Raw genomic sequence first — 25,731 nt, 5'->3', positions numbered from 1 at the left:
ACATTTCCAGAGTCTTACTGAGGACCTCGTATTGATTGTAGCCTCTCTAACTGCACTGCCAAGACAGGATCCCGGGGGTGCTGACCGTCTACTGAGCGGCGGGAGCTGTGCCGCGCGATCACTCAGAGCTCAGGAACATACTGAGACTTCTTCAATTAGATCCACACTAAAACCCAGGTATTGTGAGCGGCGACCAACAGCAGACCTCTACCAAGTACCAGCTATGATAGTGGAGTTAAGATATGAGAGGGCAATACATTCTGCCATCTCCCGTGCACAGGACGACACTTTAACAGCCTCATCGGCACGCCATGATCATTCAGCCCAGCTCCAAGTAATCACCCCTGAGTGTAGAGATCGCTCAGGAGAGACTGTACAGCTTATGCTTGCGGCAGGAGATTACCTCACATTAAGGGAGACACCTGCTTAGATGGCGGATCGCCTTCTATTATTGATACAAACTATCCTCACTCCACTGATGTCTCCGTTGTGAGCCAGCAGCTCACTTCTGGCACTACCGCCATTGAAACTATCAGGTCTGGATATGAACCGGTGAAGGAGTTGTCTTCTGCTCCACAACGGAGAGATTCTGTACAGGTCAGCCTGAGATAAATTGACACCAGAAGGGCCGGTATAGGTTAATGAGACAGATCTGTTTATGTCTTTATATTGTACAGCTTATATTAAAGACTCTACATACTCTTAACACTACATGCATACCTAGCAACCTACAGTAGGATGTTTGATCTTATTTACGACCATGGGCAAAGTAGACAAGGTTTGAATGTTTAAGCTACAGATGTCTATTGGCACTGGGAACATACTATGATGGCGGCGAAGCCGGATGCATCTGTCTCCCCAGCCAGTTGGCCCGCCTTTTAAAAATAAAGCCGGGGTAATGTAAAATAAATTTTTGGTCAATCTTCTGTAGAAATTGGTTGTCCTAATCCCTAGCCCACTATTGGTATATTTAGGTAGAATAAGTTTGGTGAAATGTTCTAATAATTTCCTTGAGGTAGCTAAAACATATCTTATGGGAGAGTTCAATACGCATAATTGCTCAAATGGCATCAGGGATATAGTAAAAATCTGATTTATAGGGAGAAGAATTAATAAAATGTTGCAATAAACAATACTTCAACAAGCTAGTAAATCTCCATCCAAAAAAAATTCTGCCACATCTGTTTGTGGTTTCAAGTTTTCCTATATCAAAAAATTGAAGACAGGGACAGAATACACCAATTCAGTGATGGGACCCTGTTAACCTCCAGACCACCTACAAATTTTGCATTTGAAAAGATTGGGGAGAGATGTGACCTCAACAAGGAGATATCGGACCTCTTTTTTAACAGGAAATCCCAGATCTCTTTTATACAATTAAACACAACTAATATTATGTGGTCTTCTATCTCTTGGCATCCAACAAATATAGCTAACATCTAGTGTCTACAATAATTGGGAATCAAGTATCACCCATGCTTTGGTCTATTTGTTTCTGCTCTAGTCAGTAGTCCTCCTGAAGCACACCACCTGACAATATGTATGAAAGTTCAGTAGGCCTATAACCCCCTCTCTCAGGGATTTAGACAAGGAATTCCTATGTAACTTAGGTTTGACACCACCCAAAATAAAAGGGATTAATTAAATTTTGAACTTGGGAAATATATAATTTTGGAATTGTTATAGGGATGTCTTGTATAATATATAATAAGCAAGGTAGGATGTTCATATTTATTTTTTTAGAATTTTCATATAGTTTAGTTTGAATAATTGCTTCTGATTAGGTACTAAAAAGACTATCAAGTAATGTAATGTGTGTTTTTGGTGGTTGTACGGGCAGATATATTTAATAAAGGAGAATTCCAGCTAAGACAAATTTTCATTTAATATTTCAGACAAGAAAATTTGAAAATCTGCCAAATTCTTCAAATACAGATAACATTTCAGGGATTGATTACTCTGGAGATGACAGAGATAAGAGATTGTTGTCTGTATATAAAGAAATATTGTGCTCATTGCTCCCTATGCACACTCCCCTGATTAAATGATTAGATCTAACTTATGCAGCCAAGACTTTTATACTAAAAATGAATAAAATAGAGGATAGAGGGCATCCCTGCTGGGTTCTGATGCATATTAAAAAAAAATATCAGACAATATACCATTGACAGACGTTTCATTGCAGGGGAATTATAAAGACTCATGATGCATCGGTACGTTTATTCTTCAAAGCCATATGCTTGTAAAGAGGCCGATAAGAAATTCAAATTTAAGTGATCAATCGTCCGTGGAGAGCAGGACTAAGTTCTCATCTGTGGATGTTGCAAAATCCATGATCTTAAGAGTCATTGTATTATCATGTGCCTCCCTACCAGGTACAAAACCAAATTGATCCATATGGATCAGAAGGTGTAGGATGGGATTAATCCAAAGTGCCAAAATCTTTGCAAACAACTTTAGATCAATATTTAAAAGAGATATAGGTCAGTAATTGCCAACCTGATCTACAGCTTTGCTTGGCTTTGGAAAACCAGTTATCTGTGCCTCCATCATACAGGTTGGGAAACAACAGGATTTGTCAATGTGACAGAATGTCAAAAGATGGGGTGCCAGAATGGCTTTAAAAGTTTTAAAAAATGCAGTCGTATCCAGGGCTCTTACAATTATGCAGGCTATTGATTGCTGCATATATTTCTTGAAGCGTTATTGGATTTTCCATAGGTTCAGTTTGCTGTGGAGTTAAACAGGGTAAGTTCAACTCCTGTAAATAATGGTCCATATTCTTTCTATTTGTTTGATCTTGAATTTTCCTTCATAGTAAGTGCAGAATGTCTGAACGATGAGCCAACTATCAAGTGTTTTCTTGCCGAGCGTTAATGTTATGGCATGGATATAATTCTGAAAATATCTCTTCTTCAGTGCAAGAGCTAAAAGATGCTTTTTTTAAAAATAAAAAAATAAAATTAAGTTGCCATAATTGTTCCATACCATAAAGATCATTTTGACCCTTTACACCTAATAGAGAAAGCTGAAAATTTAAGTCCATGAGTGGCCGCAAATGAGAAGCTGTAGTTTGCCAATGGTCTCAAAATAAACTCTGTGCTAATTTGTGTTTTTCAGGTTCCATTGACTTAAGTGGGAGTCGAAAACATTCCTCTGTTGCAGTAATTTAGCAAGTGGAAAACGCAAATCCAGCAGTTTTGTAAACTGATGTAAACTTTGTTGGCAGCTAAAAATTAGTAACACCACCAATGTAAACACAGCATGGGTGTGTATAGGAAGCCTAGTAAAAGAAGGTAAAAAAGATCATTTGAACATGATACATTTTCAAACTTTTTTCTTTTTGGTATGCATAAATCTTTCCTTTCTAAAGCACATTTTATAAAATAGATAGCTCATCTCTCAACTTTCCTCATCTGATTATGAAAAATGAACAGTAACGATTCTAGTGCTACTGTCTTGAAATGTGAAGTAGTTAAGTGCACCCAGGAGATACAATGTCCTTGAATTTTCATTGATTGAGGTCCACAGGAAAAATGAAATAAACTGCATATGCTGTTAAAACCTTCTTTATAGGTGAAGTTTGTTAAAAATAAATGTGAAAAAATGCATTTTATCACAACCAGTTCATTCAAAATATATAAGAGATTTCACTCTCATAAAGGGACAATAAACCCAATTTGTTTCTTTCACGATTAAGATAGAAAATGCAATTTTAAACAACATTCAAATTTATTTCTGTTATTTAATTTGCTTAATTTGTTAGATATTATTTGTTAAAGAAATAGCAATGCACATGGGTGAGCCAATCACGAGGCAACTATGTTTAGTCACCAATCAGCAGCTACTGGGGCTATCTAGATATGGTTTTTAGCGAAGGATATCACGATAATGAAGCAAATTAGATAATAGAAGTAAATTATAAAGTTGTTTAAAATTGCATTCTCTATCTGAATCATGAAAGAAAAATGTGGGTGTCATGTCCCTTTAACCTTAATCTGTTTATAGTTTAACATAACAACCTTTGTATGAATTGTATGCACATATTTTTGAGCTCTTCTTTTATCATTATTACTATTATTATTATCATTACTGCTACTACTACCACCAGTGCTATTACTACTAGTACAAAGACAGACTGATTTACATGATAACATATAATAATAAATGAGAGGAGGGTCATGCATTTGGCAACAATCTTACATCCCATTCCAATTAATCAGAATTTCAATGCAAAAACATATGATGCAAATCCATTTTTTTCTAAGCTACTCACATCCATTAGAAGAGCTACAATTTAAATGAGCAAATCAACTCAAATCAAGTAAATGACATTGCAAGAAAATTAGATGAAACTTTTTTTATTGGTTTTTGGTGGTATCTTCACAGATCATTGTGGAACAAAACATGTCACCAAAATAAAATAAGATAGCTGATTCATGATTAATAATGAAAGTCAAATATTTTATATAGCTAATCATATAAATTTATAACATGTTCAATTAAAAATGTCATTATATATATTCTAATTGTGTAGGGCTAGATTACAAGTGGAGCTCAAAATCTTTGCGCTCCACTTAGTAATACCAGTGCACGCAAATATGTGCTGGTTTTATAAGTTAGATGCAATGTGAACACAACCTCAAATTTGCATCGCATGGAAATTTTGTGCTCACGAGAGAACCTAGTGCAGCGAAGGGGGTAAGTTGTGCAGCAATGGGCAGCAGATTGAAATATATATGTATATAAATATACAGTCGTATACAAAAGTTTAGGCACCCCTGACAATTTCCATGATTTTCATTTATAAATAATTGGGTGTTTGGATCAGCAATTTAATTTTGATCTATCAAAAAACTGAAGGACACAGTAATATTTTTTTTTTTCATTTTATAAACTTTCTTTATTGAGGTTAAAGTACAGTACAGCCAATGTGCATTGAATACAAAACAATATACACTAAACAGAAACAAAATGGTCAAGAACCTTGTGCATAATCCATCCACAATATAGTCATAATATACAGTTCTCAAGTATACCGTTAAAGGCATGTACACAAAAAGGTATCAATCGGGAAATCCCGTCACAAACTTTATCAACTTCAAAAACAAGAAACAAATATATTGCTCTTGAGTTTCTCCTTTTATTTTTATACTATTATCTGCCACAGACTTACTCCAAGATTGGGAGGGAATAGGGAAGAGAAAACATTGAAAACTTTTACGTTAAGATCATGCCTTCATATCCAATGATTAAGTTGATCCCTTGACCTACCTTCAGTCCATGAATAAGGGGGAGGGGGAGAGGAGGGTGGAGGAAGGGGAGATCATTAGGGGAGCTATGGTATGGGGAGGAAGGGAGAGAGAGGGGAAAAAAAATAATAATTATTATTTTATTTCCTTTACTCGTGCTGCCACTAGTTCCAATATCCAATCCGTTACTGTATCAGAGTTTCGAGACTATTTAGCAAGTTCCATTCAACCCTATATAATTTGAATCCAGTCAGTCCAGATTGCCCAATAATCTTCTATACGCTCCAAAGAGATGTATACAAATTTTTCCATTTTAGCTAGGAAGTGCGTCACCTCACAAACATTCAATAGTATTGGTGGTTCAATTTGCTTCTAAGCTCTGGCAATGCACAACTTGGTCGCAGAAGTGATATATATATATTGCGAGTTGTTTGGTGTGCATAGGTAGCCCATCATCAAAAACATGAAAGAGAGCACATTGAGGAGTCAGTGTTACGTCTATGTTTATGGAGACCTGCCCAAAAGTACATACTTTTGGGCAGGTCCACCATATATGAGAATCCGAGCCCTCTTCTCCGCACTGTCTCCAGCAGGCCGAAGGGGAACCCTCGAACATTTTGGATAGTCTGGTAGGCACCCTGTACCATCTCAATAGTAGCTTTATGTACCCTTCGAATATTGTTACACAATGTAACGTTCTCTTCGTAGAGTCACCGCCCTACTGATGTCCATGTCCGATAATCCCAAATTTAACTCCCTGCACCACAGTTTGAGCTGTCCAGGAAGTCCTGAAGAGTGGTCTTTCAGTGGGCCATATACTGGAAAGTAAGGGGCTTGTATGTACCCAATCCTCCCAACCATCTCTCCTCCCATTTAGAATGCTGTCTGAGGCTACGATCTGGGAATTTCCATGAATGCAGCAGACTGAGTATTCTGTAACATTCGAACTGAAACCACAATGGAGGGTCAGTTATCGATTGTAGGACCTGAGGGACCGACATCAATTTATTGTTAGAATATAGCTGTTCAACTATTATGAATTGTTTTTCCAGAACTCCGGACACAGTAATATTTCAGTAGTGAAATGAGGTTTATAGGATTATCAGAAAATTTGCATCAAAACAAAATTAGACAGGTGCATAAATTTGGGCACCCTTGTCATTTTGTTAATTTGAATACCTGTAACTACCTAGCACTGATTAATTGGAATACACAATTTGTTTGGTGAGCCCATTAAGCCTTGAACTTCATCGACAGGTACATCGAATCATGAGAAAATGTATTTAAGGTGGCCAATTGCAAGTTGCTGTTCTCTTCGACTCTCCTCTGAAGAGTGGCAACATGGGGCCCTCAAAACAACTCTCAAATGACCTGAAACCAAAGATTGTTCAACATTATGGTTTAGGGGAAGGCTACAAAAAGCTATCGCAGATATTTAAGCTGTCAGTGTCCACTGTGAGGAACATAGTGAGGAAATGGAAGACCACAGGCACGGTTCTTGTTATGGCCAGAATTGGCAGGCCAAGTAAAATATCGGAGAGGCAAAGGCAAAGGATGGTGAGAATGATCAAAAACAGCCCACAGTCCACCTCAAAAGACCTACAACATAATCTGGCTGCAGATGGTGTCACTGTGCATCGTTCAACAATTCAGCACACTCTGCACAAGGAGAAGCTGTATGGGAGAGTGATGCGGAAGAAGCCTTTTCTGCACACACACCACAAACAGAATCACTTGAGGTATGCAAACACACATTTGGACAAGACAGCTTCATTTTGGAAGAAGATGCTATGGATTGATGAAACAAAGATTGAGTTATTTGGTCATAACAAGGGGCGTTATGCATGGCGGCAAAAGAACACAGCGTTCCAAGACAAACACTTGCTACCCACAGTAGAAATTTGTGGAATGTTCCATCATACTATGGGGCTGTGTGGCCAGTGCCGGTATTGGGAATGTTGTTATAGTTGAGGGTCGCAGGAATTCCACTCAATATCAGCAGATATTTGAGAATAATGTTGAGGAATCAGTCACAAAGTTGAAGTTACACCAGGGCTGGATATTTCAACAAGACAATGACCCAAAACACTGCTCAAAATCTACTCTGGCATTTATGCAGGAAACAAGTACAATGTTCTGGAATGGCCATCCCAGTCCCCGACCTAAATATCATTTAAAATCTGTGGGGTGATTTGAAGCGGGCTGTCCATGCTCGGCAACCATCAAACCTAACTGTACTGGAAATGTTTTGCAAGGAGGAATGGTCCAAAATACCTTCATCCAGAATCCAGATACTCATTACAGGCTATAGGAAGCGTCTAGAGGCTGTTATTTCTGCTAAAGGAGGATCTACTAAATATTGATGCAAAATTTCTGTTGGTGTGCCCAAATTTATGCACCTGTCTAATTTTGTTTTGATGCTTATTGCATATTTTCTGTTAATCCAATAAACCTCATTTCACTACTGAAATATTACTGTGTCCTTCAGTTATTTGATAGATCAAAATGAAATTGCTGATCCAAACACCCAATTATTTATAAATGAAAATCATGGAAATTGTTAGGGGTGCCTAAACTTTTGCAAACGACTGTAAATATATATGTATATTTATATTTATATACATATATAGTTATAGTTATAACACAGTTCCCCATAGACCTCTATGTAAAGGCACTTTTCAGTGCCGTTTTTTTTTTTTTCTAACACCCCAAACCTGCACACTTTAACCTCCTAAAACTGCTTAGTGCAGTTTTTTTTTTTTTTTTAAATAATTAACCAGCCACTTGTAATAAATTAGCACTCCACTTGTAATCTAGCCCTTTGTGTTTAATGTCCAAAGTCTTAACTACAATTATAAAACAACAACATTATCAGGGCTGTATCTGATTTGATACTTACTTTTTAAACTAAAAATCAATTGTAATTACAGTATTAACATGTAAATTAAGTATGTGAAAATGTTTAATGTTGTAAAAAAAAAAGCAATTCAAATAGCCGATATAAGCAGCTTGAAATGGACTAAAATTAGTTTTAAAGAGGTCAGTCAAAGTTGAATTAGAAAAGCCCACAATCTTTTGAAAAGCCACTGAAAAAATATATATTTAATTTAAAAAATGTTTAACTCGGCACGGATATTTTTGTGCTGTTTTCTAAGCTTTCCAATCCAATAATCAGCCCCAGACTGAACAAGAAAAATCACTTAGGTGCATATTCAATGTTTCTGAATTATCAAGATTTGACCTTTAGAGTAATACATTTCCATAGATGTTTTGCCAACCTTTCAAAGAGTAATGTTTTGACTAGCCAATGACAAATGACTTCATTAAAATGTTGATATGTTATTGAAACATATATAACCTTATGTGAATGAAGTGATTTTCAGTTTGGAAAGAGAATGACAGGTATGTTGAAATCAAGAGAAATTACATTTTTGTTTTACAGACACTATAAAAAGTCAAAACATTTTCAATGACCCGCTTTGGCACGATGATCAATTGACTAAACAAGTTCATACCTCCATAGAGGTGACTATGGCTTCACTAAGCCATGAATATTTTTTTCATATACAACTAGGCGATAAGACTGCCCAGAGAGCAGTCTATTTTTTAAAAACTACAAACCCCAAAGCTAATATTACAAAAAATACAAAATGTAAAATTTAGAAAAAAAATAAACAAAGCTATCCAAAATACCAAATTTAAACCTAAACTAATACCCCTATAAAAATAAAAAAAACAGCCAAAATAAAAACACCTCCTAATCTATCAATAAACTACCGATAGCCCTTAAAAGGGCCTTTTGTAGGGCATTGCCCTAAAGAAATCAGCTCTTTTACATACAAAAATTACAAAGTAACCCCTAACAGAAACCCCCCCACCCAACCAACCACCTGAAATAAAAAAAGGTCTAAAAAAACCTAAGCTACTCATGCCCTAAAGGGACATTTGTATGGGCATTGCCCTTAAAAAGGCATTCAGCTCTTTTACTGCCCTTAAAAGGGCATTCAGCTCTTTTACAGACCAAAAAACCCTAATCTAAAAAAAAAAGCCACCCCAAAAAATAAAAAAAAGCCTAAGACTAAGCCCCAAATAGGTACTCACCATTCCTGAAGTTCTAAAGGTCTTCTTCCAGGCGGCTGCATCATGTCACGCCGTTACTAGGAGCGCAGTGTCTCCTACCCTGCTCAATGGCAAAGGCTGTGTCGGGTAAGGAGGGATGCGGCGATGACGTCATCACCGCATGCTCATCTCTCTCTCATTCCGGACCTGATGCCTGGGCGCAAATCCTGCGCCTATTTAAATGCCGTCTTATAGATCTATCACTGCCCAAGTATAGGTGTTATCTTGTGTGCTCCTGGGTGTGATAGATCATTTATTCTCTGATTGCCTTTTTTGTTGCTGAACTCTGCTTGCCTGACTACTCTGCCTGTTAACCCCTAACTTGCTGGATTGATTTACTGCTGCTGAACTCTGATTGCCTGACTACTCTGCCTGTTAACCTCTAAATTGCTGGATTGATTTACTGCTGCTGAACTCTGCTTGCCTGACTACTCTGCCTGTTAACCCCTAATTTGTTGGACTGCTTTACTGTTGCCAAATTCTGCCTGCCTGACCATTCTAGTGGTGTGCCCATGGACTGCTTAGCTGTTGCCAAACCATGCCTGCCTGACCATTCTAGTGGTTTGTCCTTGGACTGCACTGCCGTTGCCTCTGTGGACTGTCCTGCCTGTGGTGAGTGCTGCCTTCCCCATCTTACTAACTTTCTCTGCTCTGGGATATTCCCTATCATTCCCACGAGCATTACACATCATCTTCTATCTTCATCTAGACAGAAGGCGGCAGTGAGCGAAGGTGTGGAGCGGTCTTCCCCGATGCGTGGATCCAGAGCGGCAGTCCTCAGCAGCGGGTTCTAAGCGGCGGTCCTCAGCAGCGGTCTTTATCGGCGGCAATCCTCAGCGGCGTAGAGGATCCTCTTCATCCAATCTCCGTTGAACACTAAAAATTGAATGGAAGGTACCGCATTCAATTTGGGGTACCTTGCATTCCTATTGGCTGAAATTTTTAAATCAGCCAATATGATTAGAGCTACTGAAATCCTATTGGCTGTTCAAATCAGCCAATAAGATTTCAGTAGCTCTCATCCTATCCTACCTTGCATTTAATCTTCAGTGTGCGGCGGTGATCGCATGAAGAGGAGCCTCCACGCCGCTGAGGACCGCCGCCGCTGAGGACCGCCGCTCCAGATCCGCGTATTGGGGAAGCCAGCTCCGCACCTCCTCTCCGTGCCGCCTTAACTCCGGATGAAGATAGAAGATGATGGAGCCACCTGGAAGAAAACTTTCTCCGCTGGACTTCAGGAACGGTGAGTACCTATTTGGGGCTTAGTATTAGGCTTTTTTTTTATTTTTGGGGGTGTTTTTTTTATAGATTAGTGCTTTTTGGGCTGTAAAAGAGCTGATTGCCTTTTTAAGGACAATGCCCATATAAATGCCCCTTTAGGGGCAATGGGTAGTTTAGTTTTTTTTAGTGTTAGGTTTTTTTATTTTGGGGGGTTTGGTGGTTTTACTGCAAGGGGGGGTTTAGTATTTTTAGTATTTTTTTGTAAAAGAGATGTTTAACTTAGGGCAATGCCCTACAAAAAGCCCTTTTAAGGGCTATTGGTAGTTAAGTTTAGATTAGGGGGTGTTTTGATTTTGGGGTGCTTTTTATTTTTATAGGGGTATTATATTAGGTTTAAAAAAAAATTTTATTGATAAAATTGTTTTTTTTTCTGTAACTTTAGACTTTTAAATTTTTTGTAATTTTAGATTCATTTTTTGTAATTTAGGCCTAGATTTGGAGTTCGGCGGTAGCCGTCAAAACCAGCGTTAGAGGCTCCTAACGCTGGTTTTGGCCGCCCGCTGGTATTTGGAGTCAGTGATTAAAGGGTCTAACGCTCACTTTTCAGCCGCGACTTTTCCATACCGCAGATCCCCCTACGCCATTTGCGTAGCCTATCTTTTCAATGGGATCTTTCTAACGCTGGTATTTAGAGTCGTTTCTGAAGTGAGCGTTAGAGCTCTAACGACAAAATTCCAGCCGCCTGAAAATAGCAGGAGTTAAGAGCTTTCTGGCTAACGCCGGTTTATAAAGCTCTTAACTACTGTACCCTAAAGTACACTAACACCCATAAACTACCTATGTACCCCTAAACCGAGGTCCCCCCACACCGCCGCCACTCGATTAAAATTTTTAACCCCTAATCTGCCGACCGCCACCTACGTTATACTTATGTACCCCTAATCTGCTGCCCCTAACCCCGCCGACCCCTGTATTACATTTATTAACCCCTAACTTGCCCCCCACAACGTCGCCGCCAGCTACTTAAAATAATTAACCCCTAATCTTCCGACCGCAAATCGCCGCCACCTACGTTATCCCTATGTACCCCTAATCTGCTGCCCTAACATCGCCGACCCCTATATTATATTTATTAACCCCTAATCTGCCCCCCTCAACGTCGCCGACACCTGCCTACACTTATTAACCCCTAATCTGCCGAGCGGACCTGAGCGCTACTATAATAAAGTTATTAACCCCTAATCCGCCTCACTAACCCTATCATAAATAGTATTAACCCCTAATCTGCCCTCCCTAACATCGCCGACACCTAACTTCAATTATTAACCCCTAATCTGCCGACCGGAGCTCACCGCTATTCTAATAAATGTATTAACCCCTAAAGCTAAGTCTAACCCTAACACTAACACCCCCCTAAGTTAAATATAATTTTTATCTAACGAAATAAATTAACTCTTATTAAATAAATTATTCCTATTTAAAGCTAAATACTTACCTGTAAAATAAATCATAATATAGCTACAATATAAATTATAATTATATTATAGCTATTTTAGGATTAATATTTATTTTACAGGCAACTTTGTAATTATTTTAACCAGGTAAAATAGCTATTAAATAGTTAAGAACTATTTAATAGTTACCTAGTTAAAATAATAACAAATTTACCTGTAAAATAAATCCTAACCTAAGTTATAATTAAACCTAACACTACCCTATCAATAAAATAATTAAATAAACTACCTACAATTACCTACAATTAACCTAACACTACACTATCAATAAATTAATTAAACACAATTCCTACAAATAAATACAATTAAATAAACTAGCTAAAGTACAAAAAATAAAAAAGAACTAAGTTACAGAAAATAAAAAAATATTTACAAACATAAGAAAAATATTACAACAATTTTAAACTAATTACACCTACTCTAAGCCCCCTAATAAAATAACAAAGCCCCCCAAAATAAAAAATTCCCTACCCTATTCTAAATTAAAAAAGTTACAAGCTCTTTTACCTTACCAGCCCTGAACAGGGCCCTTTGCGGGGCATGCCCCAAGAATTTCAGCTCTTTTGCCTGTAAAAAAAAACATACAATACCCCCCCCCCAACATTACAACCCACCACCCACATACCCCTAATCTAACCCAAACCCCCCTTAAATAAACCTAACACTAAGCCCCTGAAGATCTTCCTACCTTGTCTTCACCATCCAGGTATCACCGATCCGTCCTGGCTCCAAGATCTTCATCCAACCCAAGCGGGGGTTGGCGATCCATAATCCGGTCCAGAAGAGGCTCCAAAGTCTTCCTCCTATCCGGCAAGAAGAGGACATCCGGACCGGCAAACATCTTCTCCAAGCGGCATCTTCGATCTTCTTCCATCCGGAGCTAAGCGGCAGGATCCTGAAGACCTCCAGCGCGGAACATCCATCCGGACCGACGACTGAACGACGAATGACTGTTCCTTTAAGGGACGTCATCCAAGATGGCGTCCCTCGAATTCCGATTGGCTGATAGGATTCTATCAGCCAATCGGAATTAAGGTAGGAATTTTCTGATTGGCTGATGGAATCAGCCAATCAGAATCTAGTTCAATCCGATTGGCCGATCCAATCAGCCAATCAGATTGAGCTCGCATTCTATTGGCTGATCGGAACAGCCAATAGAATGCGAGCTCAATCTGATTGGCTGACTGGATCAGCCAATCGGATTGAACTTGATTCTGATTGGCTGATTCCATCAGCCAATCAGAAAATTCCTACCTTAATTCCGATTGGCTGATAGAATCCTATCAGCCAATCGGAATTCGAGGGACGCCATCTTGGATGACGTCCCTTAAAGGAACAGTCATTCGTCGTTCAGTCGTCGGTCCGGATGGATGTTCCGCGCTGGAGGTCTTCAGGATCCTGCCGCTTCGCTCCGGATGGAAGAAGATCGAAGATGCCGCTTGGAGAAGATGTTTGCCGGTCCGGATGTCCTCTTCTTGCCGGATAGGAGGAAGACTTTGGAGCCTCTTCTGGACCGGATTATGGATCGCCAACCCCCGCTTGGGTTGGATGAAGATCTTGGAGCCAGGACGGATCGGTGATACCTGGATGGTGAAGACAAGGTAGGAAGATCTTCAGGGGATTAGTGTTAGGTTTATTTAAGGGGGGTTTGGGTTAGATTAGGGGTATGTGGGTGGTGGGTTGTAATGTTGGGGGGGGGTATTGTATGTTTTTTTTACAGGCAAAAGAGCTGAAATTCTTGGGGCATGCCCCGCAAAGGGCCCTGTTCAGGGCTGGTAAGGTAAAAGAGCTTGTAACTTTTTTAATTTAGAATAGGGTAGGGAATTTTTTATTTTGGGGGGCTTTGTTATTTTATTAGGGGGCTTAGAGTAGGTGTAATTAGTTTAAAATTGTTGTAATATTTTTCTTATGTTTGTAAATATTTTTTTATTTTCTGTAACTTAGTTCTTTTTTATTTTTTGTACTTTAGCTAGTTTATTTAATTGTATTTATTTGTAGGAATTGTGTTTAATTAATTTATTGATAGTGTAGTGTTAGGTTAATTGTAGGTAGTTTATTTAATTATTTTATTGATAGGGTAGTGTTAGGTTTAATTATAACTTAGGTTAGGATTTATTTTACAGGTAAATTTGTTATTATTTTAACTAGGTAACTATTAAATAGTTCTTAACTATTTAATAGCTATTTTACCTGGTTAAAATAATAACAAAGTTGCCTGTAAAATAAATATTAATCCTAAAATAGCTATAATATAATTATAATTTATATTGTAGCTATATTATGATTTATTTTACAGGTAAGTATTTAGCTTTAAATAGGAATAATTTATTTAATAAGAGTTAATTTATTTCGTTAGATAAAAATTATATTTAACTTAGGGGGGTGTTAGTGTTAGGGTTAGATTTAGCTTTAGGGGTTAATACATTTATTAGAATAGCGGTGAGCTCGGGTCGGCAGATTAGGGGTTAATAATTGAAGTTAGGTGTCGGCGATGTTAGGGAGGGCAGATTAGGGGTTAATACTATTTATGATAGGGTTAGTGAGGCGGATTAGGGGTTAATAACTTTATTATAGTAGCGCTCAGGTCCGCTCGGCAGATTAGGGGTTAATAAGTGTAGGCAGGTGTCGGCGACGTTGAGGGGGGCAGATTAGGGGTTAATAAATATAATATAGGGGTCGGCGATGTTAGGGCAGCAGATTAGGGGTACATAGGGATAATGTAGGTGGCGGCGGTTTACGGAGCGGCAGATTAGGGGTTTAAAAAAATATGCAGGGGTCAGCGATAGCGGGGGCGGCAGATTAGGGGTTAATAAGTGTAAGGCTAGGGGTGTTTAGACTCGGGGTACATGTTAGAGTGTTAGGTGCAGACGTAGGAAGTGTTTCCCCATAGCAAACAATGGGGCTGCGTTAGGAGCTGAACGCTGCTTTTTTGCAGGTGTTAGGTTTTTTTCCAGCTCAAACAGCCCCATTGTTTCCTATGGGAGAATCGTGCACGAGCACGTTTTTGAGGCCGGCCGCGTCCGTAAGCAACTCTGGTATCGAGAGTTGCATTTGCGGAAAAAATGCTCTACGCTCCTTTTTTGGAGCCTAACGCAGCATTTGATTAAACTCTCGATACCAGAGTTAAATTTATGGTGCGGCCAGAAAAAAGCCTGCGGAGCGTTAACAGCCCTTTTACCGCCGAACTCCAAATCTAGGCCTTAGTGTTTTAATGTTTTTAAATGAATGTTAGGATTTTTTATTTAAAGGTGGTTGTTAAGTTAGCGACCTTAGTAATTAAATTAGTTATTTGCGTGGGGTTTTTTTGTGGCAGTTTAGGAGTTAATAGGAGTTAATAGGTTAATTAGGTTTATTGCAATGTGGGGGGTTGGCGGTTTAAGGGTTAATAGGTTAATTAGGTTTATTGCGATGTGGGGGTTGGCGGTTTAGGGGTTAATATTTTAATTATGTTATTTGCGTTGTTTAATTTGCAGATTAGGGGTTAATTAATTTATTATTTTGCGATGTGGGGGTTGGCGGTTTAACTGTTTGTTAATATTTCTTGCGGGTGCTTAGGTTTTTTTTTTTTAACACTTCGTAACGTCGGTTAGGGTTTTTTTGTGTTATTTCGTGCGGGCGGTTACGTGTTTTTTTGTTATTTCATGGGGGCCATGGCGTGTTTCTTTTTCTTAATGCTTCATTTGCCTACGCTGCATTCAGGTGGATTCCAAAAATGGCAGAGTGGTGAAAGAATCCACCTTTGTTGGATTCTTTCACCAACCCGCCATTTTCGCTGCATCCAGGTGGATTCTTTTGGCTGCTCACGCAGTCAACATTCCTTTGAGGATGCGTGCGCAACTGGCAAAAGCGACGGACAGGTTACAAACACGATTATAGTATAGATGGGGTAAATTTTATTGAGACACATAACCAAAACACTAAGACTAGTTTGTAGGTCACCAAGACCATACCAAGACCCCAGATAGATGCGGATTGATTTAAGACACTTTTTAGACAAATATATTGGATCTTTAAATCAGAGACCTATTTGCCTAGGGATTTTAATCCAGGGTATTATATTATTAATTATTGGGAAAAATGAATCTAATTTACATCTTGTTGACGTCTCATTGTTATGTAAAAAATGTTGATTTAAAAAAAAAAAGAATTATTTAATCACATATTGTGTATATCATATGTAGTAGATCTAACAAGACTAAGCACTAGGAGAAAGCACCAATAGCTCTTTACAGAGGGTTTCCTAGCAAACCTCAAGAACAAAAATAATATTCATCAAATTGCAGAATAACTCCTGCTATTTTTATCTTCACATATTTGTTTATATACATCGAATTCAATATAAATACATGAACTAACTATTTTATAATATAAGGGTACATCTACCTGACATAGTCAATGCTAATACAATAATATCCAAAATACATTTATTAGAAATATGGGAGTCATATTGCTTTTCGTTCACAGTCTCTGTCCTAGTGGGCACTGCTGTCGTCTACTCCCACACTTTGTGATTATAGACACATTTTAGACCCGATCTGTAAGTCTATTCCTCCCCTACACCGTACATAGGGGCCTAGTTATCAAGCCGTCTACTTTACCTGCCTTCGCCGGCCCAATACGCCCGCCTAAGCTCGCCTACCATTGCCGCAGCGGACCTGAAAATTTTTGCCTAAGTTATCAAAAAAACTGTCAAAAAGCCGCGCACCAATCCGATCTCACTGCTCTTCGGCTTTTTGACAGCTTTATTGACAAGCTGTCACTAAGCACCCACACTAACTACACTGTTCTACCCCCTATACCGGCGCCCCCGGAGCCCCCCGCAATTAAATAAAGTTATTAACCCCTAAACCGCTGCTCCCGGACACCGCCGCAACTATAATAAATGTATCAACCCCTAAACAGCCGCTCCCGGACACCGCCGCCACCTACATTATACCTAGTAACCCCTATCCTGCCCCCCCTATACCGCCGCCACCTATAATAAAGTTATTAACCCCTATCCTGCGGATCCCGGACCTCATCGCAACTAAATAAATAGTTTAACCCCTAAACCGCCGCTCCCGGACCCCGCCGCAACCTATATTAAACTTATTAAGCCCTAATCTGCCCCCCCTACACCATCGCCACCTATAATAAATTTATTAACCCCTATCCTGCCACCCCTACACCGTTGCCACTGTAATAAAATTAATAACCCCTAAACCTAAGTCTAACACTAACCCTAACACCCCCCTAACTTAAATATTAATTAAATAAACCTAAATAATATTTATCTTAAACTAAATTAATCCTATTTAAAACTAAATACTTACCTTTAAAATAAACCCTAATATAGCTACAATATAAATAATAATTATATTGTAGCTATCTTAGGATTTATTTTTATTTTACAGGCAACTTTCAATTTATTTTAACTAGGTACAATAGCTATTAAATAGTTATTAACTATTTAATAGCTACCTAGTTAAAATAAAGAGAAATTTACCTGTAAAATAAAAACTAACCTAAGTTACAATTACACCTAACACTACACTATACTTTAATAAATTATTCCTATTTAAAACTAAATACTTACCTGTAAAATAAACCCTAAGATAGCTACAATGTAATTAATAATTACATTGTAGCTATTTTAGGATTTATATTTATTTTACAGGTAACTTTGTATTTATTTTAGCTAGTTAGAATAGTTATTAAATAGTTATTAACTATTTAATAACTACCTAGCTAAAAGAAATACAAAATTACCTGTAAAATAAATCCTACCCTAAGTTACAATTAAACCTAACACTACACTATCATTAAATTAATTAAATAAATTACCTACAAATAACTACAATTAAATTAAATTAAATAAACTAACTAAAGTACAAAAAATAAAAAAAGCTTAGTGTAGTGTTAGGTTTAATTGTAACTTAGGTTAGGATTTATTTTACAGGTAATTTTGTAATTATTTTAACTAGGTAACTATTAAATAGTTCTTAACTATTTAATAGCTATTGTACCTGGTTAAAATAAATACAAAGTTGCCTGTAAAATAAATATTAATCCTAAAATAGCTACTATATAATTATAATTTATATTGTAGCTATATTAGGATTTATTTTACAGGTAAGTATTTAGCTTTAAATAGGAATAATTTATTTAATAAGAGTTAATTTATTTTGTTAGATTTAAATTATATTTAACTTAGGGGGGTGTTAGGGTTAGGGTTAGACTTAGCTTTAGGGGTTAATAACTTTATTAGAGTAGTGGTGAGGTCCGGTCGGCAGATTAGGGGTTAATAATTGTAGGTAGGTGGCGGCGACATTGGGGGCGGCAGATTAGGGGTTAATAAATATAATATAGGGGTCGGCAGGGGTTAGGGGCAGCAGATTAGGGGTACATAGGGATAACGTAGGTTGCGGCGGTGTACAGAGCGGCAGATTAGGGGTTAAAAATAATATGCAGGGGTCAGTGATAGCAGGGGCGGCAGATTAGGGGTTAATAAGTGTAAGGTTAGGGGTGTTTAGACTCGGGGTACATGTTAGGGTGTTAGGTGCAGACATAGGAAGTGTTTTCCCATAGGAAACAATGGGGCTGCGTTAGGAGCTGAACGCTGCTTTTTTGCAGGTGTTAGGGTTTTTTTGGGGGGGAATCGTGCATGAGCACGTTTTTGAAGCTGGCTGCGTCCGTAAGCACCGCTGGTATTTAGAGTTGCAGTGGTGGCAAATTATGCTCTACGCTCCCTTTTTGGAGCCTAACGCAGCCCTTCTGTGAACTCTAAATACCAGCGGTATTTAAAAGGTGCGGGGGAAAAAAAACATGCGCAGAACTCTAAATCTAGCCGTATGTTAATAAGAGAAATATTATTTAGATTTATTTAATTAATATTTATTTATTACAGTGGCTGCAGTGTAGGAGGGGCAGGATAGGGGTTAATAAATTTATTATAGGTGGCGACGGTGTAGGGGGGCAGGATAGGGGTTAATATCTTTATTATAGGTGGCGACGGTGTAGGGGGGGCAGGATAGGGGTTAATAACTTTATTATAGGTGGCGACGGTGTAGGGGGGCAGGATAGGGGTTAATAACTTTATTATAGTGGCTGCGGTGTAGGGGGCAGGATAGGGGTTAATAGGTATAATGTAGGTGGTGGCGGGGTCTGGGAGCGGTGGTTTAGGGGTTAATACATATATTATAGTTGCGGCGGGGACCGGGAGCGGCGGTTTAGGGGTTAACATATTTATTATAGCTTGTGGTGGGCTCCGGGAGTGGCGGTTTAGGGGGTAAACACTTTATTTAGTTGCAGCGGTGTAGGGGGGACAGATTAGGGGTGTTTAGACTCGGGGTACATGTTAGGGTGTTAGGTGTAGAAATCTCCCATAGGAATCAATGGAATGTCTGGCAGCAGCGAACATGAACTTTCGCTATGGTCAGACTCCCATTGATTCCTATGGGATCCGCCGCCTCCAGGGCGGCGGTTTGAAAACCAGGTACGCTGGGCCGGAAAAGTGCCGAGCGTACCTGCTAGTTTTTTTGATAACTAGCAAAAGTAGTCAGATTGTGCCGAACTTGTGTGCAGAACATCTGTAGTGACGTAAGCATCGATCTGTGTCGGACTGAGTCCGGCGGATCCAAGCTTACGTCACAAAATTCTACTTTTGCTGGTGTCTAGGGCTTGATAACTAAGGCGAATCAGCCTCGCCACAAATACGCTGCAGAATTCCAGCGTATTTGAGGTTGACGGCTTGATAACTAGGGGCCATAGTCTGCATAACTACAAGTCCACATAGACCATTGGAGACAATCTTCCGGATCTATTTAGATCTGCCAAGTCACCTCTCATCTTCACCACACATATTTTACGAGTCGATTGGTGGGGGTCCTTTAGAGATGGTTTTATTATATTCTATATGATATACTTTTATGTGATTTTAGAAAACTTCGATTGTGTCTGGTTTCACATTTATTTGTGATTTTATATGTAATCATCTTATATACAATCCTCTTATGGTCTTAATAATCTAATAAAGTTTAACATATTGTTTTTTATTTTACCACTTAAATTTTAATTCTAATTAATTTTTTCAAAATTGTAGATTTCCGTTCTCATGCTGGCTTTCAAATATAATATTCACAGAGGTTTTTGTTATTAATATTGTAATGTATCTATTCTGGTTTCAATACATGATACAATCTTTTACTTTTGTTTTTTATGCATCACATACAGCCCCTTAATCCAACTGTCACATTAACTTTAGTAAAAAACAGATTTCCGGACCGGAAATGACGTCTACATTTTAAAACCGAAACTAAAACAATACAGACGATATATTCACCAATAGACAAAATTTTATCTAATAGCACTAATATACTATAAACACTTACACCATGTTAGTAAACACATATGAGCAATTTTGTAATTGTAAGTTAATACACTAAGACAAATTCATCTATAACATTGGCAGACGAAAACGGAAGTGACGTCAATAAATTACGTCACTTCCGGTTAAAGACGCAATTTCCGGTTCCATCACATTACCTTTCACTGTAGCGTTGACAAACAGGAAGTGGGCAGGACCTAACATGTTTTGGCACCAATTGACTGCAGTTAAGGAAACCTGTCATCCCCTATATAAGGCTACCAGGTACCTCCAGTTTTTAGTCTTGATAAAGGCCCTTTTTTGAGGGCCGAAAAGCGTTGACAATTACTGGTAATTCTTTTTCTAATACCCTACTAAGGTGTCACAGCTGCTCTGCACTAATGTTATATATTTTTTACAGGACACTCTAGTCTAGGACTTCTACAATTCACTATTCAGGATTTATAGTAGAATCATCATCCACGCTCAAAAGGGATTTCAATTTGGATACATTTGGAACTATCCACGCACAGCAAGTTTATATTTTTGTTTTACTTTTTCGAGTACACAAGCTTATAGATTTGCTATTTCTTCACTAAACTTTTTTTCACTTTTTTAATTTTTTATATATAAATTTTTTTCACTATTTTTACAATATTTTTCTACACATTTTTGGAATCTTGAACGTTCATCACCCTCACCCACCCACTTATAGGATTACTCATAAAAGGTGCACCTTATAATATAGACTCTGATAGATCTATATACTCTATTTGAGACTTTGTCACGTCATCAATTTTATATATATTTGTTTTTATCGTTGTGTAATACTGTGCAAACATTTGTTTTTACCCATTTACTACGTTGCTTTCACATGGATCCGTGATTTTACTACGTTTGATTGTAGTTTAGAGATATTTGTTTGATTATATTTTAGAGATATCTATATTTCAATAAATTTATCCACTCTAGTCACCTTAGTCTTTCACTTAGTCACTCTTTACACACCCCTCTTATATCATATGTAGTTTTGGTTTTGAATTGATTGAAGTGATTGTAAAGTTGAATAATTTAAAGGCCAGAATTTAAAAATACTATTAAAAACATGGGCACTTTAAGTCATTAAACTTTACAATTACGCAGCTTTTTAAAAATACTTACCTTTTTGTAATGGTAAACTTCCCGCAATCCTCTGCCTGCATCTCCTTCAGTATTTAGCATATCAATGACGATCCAGCTTCCTCCAATCATTGAGTGCCTCATGAGCTGGACGCCAAAGGGGGCATGCAACGATTGGTGGAAGCCGGATTCGTCATCTATCTGCTCAATACTGAAGAAGATGTGGACGGGGGATCGTCGGTGTGTTTACAGTAACAAAAAGGCAAGTATTTTTTTAAAAAAATAAGTGTAATTGTAATGTTTAATGACTTAAAGTGCCAATGCTTTCAAGAGTATTTTTAAATACTGGGCTTTAAATCATTCAACTTTACAATCCATATAAGTTATCCGTTTTTATTTTTAGGTTTTAGCAATAAGAGTTATGTGGTATTTAAGTATATGCATTATATATTCATAAATTACAATATATATCATAAGTACAAGGTTTTATATTTGCATCTTTAGACTGATTGAAAGTTTCCAAAAGGTTAATGCACTACTGTGAGCTAGCTGGTCATTGGTGGCTATGCTCATATGTCTCTTGTCATTGGCTCATCATATGTATTCAGGTAGATCTCAGTAGTACTGAGATGCTCTGGAGCTGACTTGAACATATTATAGCATTTTATTTTTACTTCCTATAACAGTTTTTTCTTTCCGTTTCTTCCTGCTGGGATTTTAGAATCCATTTTGTAAATGCATTTAGTAAAATAATAGTATATGGTTAATATTGTATTATATAATAATAACAACTTATTTAGCACTTTTCTCCTTATTGGACTAAAAAGGGCTTCACACGTGGTACATTTACATAAGAGGATTATAAATTAGAGATTTTAGTCTTGAAAGGCTTGTTTGAATAAGTAGGTCTTGAATCTTTGTTTCAAAATGTCCAGGGAATTGGCTTCTTTCACTGTACTAGAGAGAGTGTTCCATAGAGATGGCTAAAAGCTTAACACACTGCAGGCGAATAATACATAATATATTGATTTTTGTCACTATATGTGCTTCAATTAATTGTATAATATATGCATAATTACCTCGGACTCCAAAAGTATCAGAGGTAGGAACCTTGTCACCAGTGCAGGAGGCGATTTTCACTATATATATATTTCATATACAATATGGGGGCATATTTATTATAGTGCGAGCGTACATGATACGATATAGTGCGAGCGTACATGATACGATATAGTGCAAGCGTACATGATACGATATAGCGGATCATGTCCGCTGCACATCGATAACTGCAATGCCGTCCCCTGCAGATTCGCGGCCAATCGGCCACTAGCAGGGGGTGTCAATCAACACGATCGTATTCGATCGGATTGATTTCTGGCGATTTCTGTCCGTGGCCTCAGAGCAGGCGGACAGGTTATGGAGCAGTGGTCTTTAAACCGCTGCTTCATAACTTCTGTTATGCGGAGCTCGATAAATATGCCCCATAATCTCAAAGGAAATTTTCCATAGATAACTAAATAAAAACTTCACCATACAGTCATTCAGTTGTTGTGTATAAAAATAAGGTCTCATAAATAATTGTGTCTGCAACAGATCCATTGAATTTCATTTTCAAAACATAAAGCAAATATTTGGCTTCACAATAGGCAAATCTATTAATCATTTGTATATTCAATATTCACTATGTATGTAGATTTAAAATGTGAAGTTTTCAAAATTTTGTAAGTAGCAAATGTACTTGCTATTCAGTAACGGCTAGATTAGAGTTCTGCGGCCAAAGGGGTGCGTTAGCTACGCATGCTTTTTTCCCCCCGCACCTTTTAAATACTGCTGGCATTTAGAGTTCACAGAATGGCTGCGTTAGGCTCCAAAAAAGGAAGCGTAGAGCATATTTACCGCCACTGCAACTCTCGATACCAGCGGTGCTTACGGACGCGGCCAGCTTCAAAAACGTGCTTGTGCACGATTCCCCCATAGAAAACAATGGGGCTGTTTGAGCTGAAAAAAAACCTAACACCTGCAAAAAAGCAGCATTCAGCTCCTAACGCAGCCCCATTGTTTCCTATGGGGAAACAGTTTCTAAGTCTGCACCTAACACTTTAACATGTACCCCGAGTCTAAACACCCCTAACCTTGCACTTATTAACCCCTAATCTGACGCCGCCGCTATCGCTGACCCCTGCATATTATTATTAACCCCTAATCTGCCGCTCCGTACACCGCCGCCATCTACGTTATCCCTATGTACCCCTAATCTGCTGCCCCTAACATCGCCGACCACTGTGTTATATTTATTAACCCCTAATCTGCCGCCCCCAACGTCGCCTCCACCGACCTACAATAATTAACCCCTAATCTGCCGACCGGATCTCACCGCTACTATAATAAATGTATTAACCCCTAAAGCTAAGTCTAACCCTAACACTAACACCCCCCTAAATTAAATATAATTTTAATCTAACAAAATAAATTAACTCTTATTAAATAAATTATTCCTATTTAAAGCTAAATACTTACCTGTAAAATAAATCCTAATATAGCTACAATATAAATTATAATTATATTGTAGCTATTTTAGGATTAATATTTATTTTACAGGTAACTTTGTAATTATTTTAACCAGGTACAATAGCTATTAAATAGTTAATAACTATTTAATAGTTACCTAGTTAAAATAATTACAAAATTACCTGTAAAATAAATCCTAACCTAAGTTACAATTAAACCTAACACTACACTATCAATAAATTAATTAAATAAAATACCTACAATTATCTACAATTAAACCTAACACTACACTATCAATAAATTAATTAAATACAATACCTACAAATAAATACAATGAAATAAACTAACTAAAGTACAAAAAATAAAAAAGAACTAAGTTACAAACATTAGAAAAATATTACAACAATTTTAAACTAATTACACCTACTCTAAGACCCCTAATAAAATAACAAAGACCCCCAAAATAAAAAAAATGCCCTACCCTATTCTAAAATTAAAATAGAAAAGCTCTTTTACCTTACCAGCCCTGAAAAGGGCCCTTTGCGGGGCATGCCCCAAAGAATTCAGTTCTTTTGCCTGTAAAAAAAGCCATACAATACCCCCCCCCAACATTACAACCCACCACCCACATACCCCTAATCTAACCCAAACCCCCCTTAAATAAACCTGATCGGAACAGCCAATAGAATGCGAGCTCAATCTGATTGGCTGATCCAATCAGCCAATCGGATTGAACTTGAATCTGATTGGCTGAGCAGAATTTTCCTACCTTAATTCCGATTGGCTGATAGAATCCTATCAGCCAATCGGAATTCGAGGGACGCCATCTTGGATGACGTCCCTTAAAGGAACCGTCATTCTTCAGTTGGACGTCAAACGAATAGGATGGATCCGCGCCGGAGGTCTTCAAGATCAGCTGCTCGTCATCCGATGGAACATTATAGAAGATGCGGCTTGGATGAAGATGTTTGCCGGTTCGGATGTCCTCTTCTGCCCGGATAAGATGAAGATTTCTTCCCGAAGATGGACTTCTTCATTTGCCGCTTGGATCCAGACTTCAGCCGGAGGATGGACGTCACTCTTCAGCCCCTGCTTGGGCTTGGATGAAGATTTCGGAGGCTCTTCTGGACGGATCGGTGAACCCGGCGAGGTGAAGACAAGGTAGGGAGATCTTCAGGGGCTTAGTGTTAGGTTTATTTAAGGGGGGTTTGGGTTAGATTAGGGGTATGTGGGTGGTGGGTTGTAATGTGGGGGGGGGTATTGTATGTTTTTTTTTTACAGGCAAAAGAGCTGAATTCTTTGGGGCATGCCCCGCAAATGGCCCTTTTCAGGGCTGGTAAGGTAAAAGAGCTTTTTTATTTTAATTTTAGAATAGGGTAGGGCATTTTTTTTATTTTGGGGGGCTTTGTTATTTTATTAGGGGGCTTAGAGTAGGTGTAATTAGTTTAAAATTGTAATATTTTTCTAATGTTTGTAAATATTTTTTTATTTTTTGTAACTTAGTTCTTTTTTATTTTTTGTAGTTTAGTTAGTTTATTTAATTGTATTTATTTGTAGGTATTGTATTTAATTAATTTATTGATAGTGTAGTGTTAGGTTTAATTGTAACTTAGGTTAGGATTTATTTTACAGGTAATTTGTAATTATTTTAACT

Source organism: Bombina bombina, chromosome 5, assembly GCF_027579735.1.
Source record: "Bombina bombina isolate aBomBom1 chromosome 5, aBomBom1.pri, whole genome shotgun sequence".
NCBI lineage: Eukaryota > Metazoa > Chordata > Amphibia > Anura > Bombinatoridae > Bombina > Bombina bombina.
This window is presented reverse-complemented; position numbering follows the sequence as displayed.